This window comes from Solanum dulcamara, chromosome 4 (genome assembly GCF_947179165.1).
Source record: "Solanum dulcamara chromosome 4, daSolDulc1.2, whole genome shotgun sequence".
Taxonomy (NCBI): Eukaryota; Viridiplantae; Streptophyta; class Magnoliopsida; order Solanales; family Solanaceae; genus Solanum; species Solanum dulcamara.
In genome coordinates this window covers 14,778,280-14,783,448 of record NC_077240.1, presented here as the reverse complement: position 1 = coordinate 14,783,448, position 5,169 = coordinate 14,778,280, and the positions used below count along the sequence as shown (strand labels likewise).

The window sequence follows — 5,169 nt, the reverse complement described above, 5'->3', positions numbered from 1 at the left end:
TCCTTGCTCAAGTCTTCAGATTTTTCAGTTTGTTATCTCCTGCACGACGCTGGGTAGGTTTAGAGCTCTAGTATCGGGTAACACTTCAAGTTTGATAATTTTAAGTATTCCACTTCTAAATGATGTGACACTTTTTAAGTTGGTCCAAAAAAAAAATAAACACTTTGAAACAATTTAATTCAAAACTTTCCAATTACTCTAAATAAGTAATAGTAGGTAGTCACATAAATATTTATGATTTGTTTTAAATTTTAAGTTTTAAAAGTCTTTTATTCTTAAATTTTTGGAAACTATGCCCAATCGGTTACAAATTCACAACTTCATATTTGATAAAGAAATGGGAGAAATCTGTATTGCAATCACTAATAAGTCAATCGAAAGTCGAATCCTTGGAACCAATAATGGTCAATCGAAACGAAAAAGAACTAACACCTAAATTGGTAAAAGGCATAACACATCAATATCTTTCTGAATTTGTGCATGTTTATTTCTTGCGCATCTTAATTATCGCATGTATGAATTATTCTTTTTGAGTTGGCAATTTGATACCTTCGCCCCATTGATATAGCAAGAAGTGTGACTACAATCTCTTTTAGGCGAGTGGGTATACATGAAAGAAAAAAAGTGAAAAATCATCTTTCAAATGAGATACTTCTCAACTATTACTTGTATGTTTAGATAATGATCTATCTATTTGTCAAAAATACATCTAAACTATCCATTTTTTTGAGTTTCATATTTAAACTATTGGAAGTGTGAGTTTCATACTTAAACTATCATTTATTAGTTTGAGAAACACACATCGCTCTTTTATTCCACTCTCATGGTATGTGTACTACACTCTCTCTTTCATAGTTCAAGTGTATTTTTGACACTCATCTCTTTATATTATGTATGCTTATTGTCTCTTCTTAATATACTATATATTTTTCATAAACGTGTATTCTTTTATTTCTTCTTTAGATACAATGGTTATTTATTCATGTTGCGCGTTTTATTTTTATATTTTTAGGCGGCTAAAACTATATATATGGCTGGAGCTTCACTTTTCAAAGACAAATAAAAATAGTTTTAACTAAAATAATGTATTTTTTTAGATGCAACTATTTGTTTTATCTGTATTTTTATCGATCAAATCTCCAAACGTTTTCTTGCTCCGTTTCCTTGGTACCCAAACCGGAGAACTATCCACAAGACCGCTTCATGCTCCAAACTACTACTTGCAATTGCATTATATTTAGCCAAATAAAATGCATTATGGCTTAGGAGAACTCATCCAAATATTGACATTTAAGAAGTTAGGTGCTAGGTAAAACTCATCTTACATTTCTAGCTAATCGTGATCTTTTAGATCAGTTTTGACTTTTATAGAAGACCTGCCAATGCATGTTATTTTACATGCCAAGGATAACTACAGACAATTTAAAATATCATATGAAAGTGATATTATGCATTTGATAAAGTTTGTAAGGGTTCATGGAGTGCATCTATTAAATACATCCACAAGAAGATGAAATTATAAATGATATGCGTGGAATGCTTTCAATGTAATATCGCTTGATGGCATTCTTTAGCAATTAAGTCGGACATTCCCGATATAAATTGACTCATTCGGGCATGGGGATCGGCAATCAAAGAAGGAGCATACTTAGATAGCTTGGTGAACTTGAGGGCATACTCCCTCACGGCTTTGCTTGAGATTAATGAACTCCATTACTTTTGCTTTCCTTAGCTCAAGTGGGAAGAAACAATCAAGAAAAGCAAGTTTGAAGACATCCCAATCAATAGGACCTTCATCAATTCTCTCGGACTTTCATTGAGTGTATCAAACTTGGGCAATACTGTCACGACCCAACCCCGTAGGCCGCAACTGGTGCCCAATTTTGAGCACCCAAACGTACCCTTATCCCAAATTAACCTTTTAACCGAATAAATAAAGGTAGTGATTAGAAAAAAATTGCTAAATAGATCAAAAAAAATAGATGTAGGCACGAGGGCTGATAGACCATCACAAAACACACAAAACCCAAACCATATATACAAAACCCACAACATAACTCTGTCTACAGACCTCTACAGATGATAGCATAGTCATATGACGGGACAAGGCCCCGTCGTACCCCTGACCAACATATCCAAATATACAGAGATAAAGTCAGTACCAAAATACAAGCTCCGAACAAGGGAGCACTGTCAACGACGCAGCAAATATCCTAAACAGGTGGATCAGCAAATCGAACTTCGGTACCTGCGGGCATGTAACGCAGCCCCCCGAAGAAAGGGGGTCAGTACGAAAAATGTACCGAATATGTAAAGTATGAATTGTAATAAATAAAATCATAGTCTAAATAGTATGTGCAAAAAATAAAATAAATGTTTAGAATTTCAAAATACTTTTCATAATCCCAAATCATATATGCAAATACATATGCCGTATCCGGCCCCATTTTATGGGACTCGGTGAACAAAACGTGGTCGCCCTCCTGTCATTGGCGCCACAACACATCATAACATCAGAGTAGGGAATATCTCCGTAACAAATCATATCATATCAGATGGCCATATCAAATCATATCATATCACAAACATATATGTACATGGCACAGCATAACTCCGTGGCATAACATTTACCACCCCATGTACATGTCATACCTGCCCCCTCACGTCGGGACACGGCGAATAATGCAGAGAAATACGCACGAAAACATATCCTGGCCCAGGCTCAGTGAAAGAATGGTTACAGTATGCACGAATAGAGTAGTGAAAAACTAAATGCAATTTAAATTACAAAATATTTATACAGACTCGATGGCATAATTTCGATAACAAATCATAAAAGGAAACTTGAATAATAATAATAGTACAAATACTTCCAAATATATTATGGAAATTTAACGGAGTAATTATTTATATAATATTAGGAAGCATAGCAAAAAGTTTCTTTCAAATTTTCCCTAACATAATCCAAACGTAATAACAACGAAAAATTCGGAATAGTGGGGCCCACCTCGGTCAAATGAGGTGGCACATACAAATCACGTGCGTTAGACTTCATAATATTATTTAGAAGAGTTTCAAGGTATTCAAAATTCATTTGTGCAAAATCTAGAAGTTTAGACAATTTTTTAAAAATTATTCATAATTACCTAATTCAATTCTATTGAATAGAAAAGGGAAATTTTCGAGCGTCGATTTCGAAGAGTAGATTGATCCCCGAGGTTCGTATTCACTCCTATTACATCTAGGACATGCCAAGAGAAGAAAATGTAAAACTTTACATACCTTTTTGACGTTTTACGGTTGTCCAAATTCAATTCCCGTTTCCTCCAAAATCTACAATTGGTCACATTTACCAATTACTATTCATAAGACTTTAAGAACTCAATTTTTCCAATACTTGTCTACAAAAATTTCGGCAGCATCTCCCCTATATATATGACAACCCCGAGATTACAACTCGGCCACAATATCAACAACCAAGCCAACATCAACACCAATTCCATCAATAATCAACTTAAACACACCATAACATAAATTGATGTAATTTTCCAATTAGTGTAACAACTTTCAACCAAACTTTGCATTTCCAAATAAATATGAATATTTCATGTTCATAATTAATTTCAACTCATTCCAACATAGGTGAAAAATATTCCAAGTAAACTATTCAATATTCATCAATTCCATATTTCACCCAAAAATTCCATAAATGCAACAAAACTATTACAATTCATTTTCTTCTTTCAACTTCATAATCAAATTCATTTCCTTCTTTCAACTTCATAATCAAATTCATTTCCTTCTTTCAACTTCATAATCAACAACAAGAATCCATACTTTTAATAACTTACCTCCATATTCTTATAATATCATACTAAAATTACATAATTCCTACAAACCATTTTAATACCAACTTACACCATATAAACTTTATTTATATCCCAAAAATCATAACAACAACTAACAAATTATACAAACTTTTTTTTTTTTTCCATTTCATCACCTAACCCATATTTCCAACTTCAATTAATTTCATCCAACTTCCATTTTCAACATCAAATATTTATCATACTACTATTCAAATACTACACTAAAAATACTACACAAAAATACTACACAAAAATTTAATTCATCTCCCCCCACAATCTTCATATACATGGATTTATACATATGTAAAACCCACCATGAAAACTTCCATATTTTCATAAATTCTACACATCTCCACATACTACAACATAAACAACCTTCATAACACAAAGAAATTGGATTAATTCTTACCTTTTCCTTCCAACTTCTTCACTTTACCAAAGCTTCAAATCAACCAAACAAGCCTCCTATTTTCCAAAATAACTTTATCATATTGTAGAGAATCCTTGAATTAGTAGGAATACTAGGAGAAAATAATTTTTGGAGCAAGATTTCAATTTTCTCCCTATTTTTTTCCTTGATCGATTTTCCCCTTATTTTCTTTTCCTTTGTTTTTTTTTTCTTCTTTCTTGAATTGTCTTGAAAGTTCTAAGAGTTGGAAGACATAAAGACTTCTAAGTGAAATTACCAATTTGCCCCTCACCTTTTCTAATATTTCCAAGTTGAAATTCCAATTATGCCCTTAACCTTTTATAGTATTTCCACATGTGAAATTCCAATTTTGTCCTCAACCTTTTATAGTATTTCCACATGTGAAATTCCAATTTTGTCCTCAACCTTTTATAGTATTTCCACATGAGTAATTCCAATTTTGTCCTTAATCTTTTATGGTATTTCCACATGAGAAATTTCAATTTTTACCCTTAACAAATTTTCAATATTTCCACATCTCAATTTAGTCTTAAGAATTTTGTATCCAACAAGGTCAAGCATAGCCTTGCCCTTGACTTATTACCATTATCCCCAAATTGTCCTAATGTGAAAAATACGGGTCATAACAAATACCCTTGAGTTGGTAGGCCGCCAACTCCGTTTTCTCTTCCGAAGTCACCCCCATAATGTTCACTACCTTATACACCTCATCAATGAACTCTTGGGGATCCTCATCAACTTTTGAACCATGAAACTCGGGAGGGTTCATCCTTGCAAAGTCCTTCACCCTAAAAGCCGGAGTAGGAACATTAGGAAGAGCAACAACTCCTTGGTTGGCCACAACTTGGGATAGCATAGTAAAAGCGGTCC

The 5,169-nt window shown here is 33.2% G+C and overlaps 1 long non-coding RNA gene across 2 annotated transcripts; it reads right to left on the bottom strand.

Annotated features, from left to right (window-relative positions):
* Positions 1-2,008: 2,008 nt before the first annotated feature.
* On the bottom strand, positions 2,009-4,788 carry LOC129886504 (uncharacterized). 2 transcript variants are annotated; one of them, XR_008766223.1, is made up of 3 exons: positions 4,279-4,788; positions 3,283-3,427; positions 2,009-2,248 (listed from the first exon to the last, which is right to left on the bottom strand). It is a non-coding gene; the product is annotated as an uncharacterized LOC129886504 (long non-coding RNA). The 2 variants fall into 2 exon arrangements; XR_008766224.1 differs by having other exon boundaries at positions 3,283-3,333; positions 4,279-4,784.
* Between the last annotated feature and the right edge of the window lie 381 nt (positions 4,789-5,169).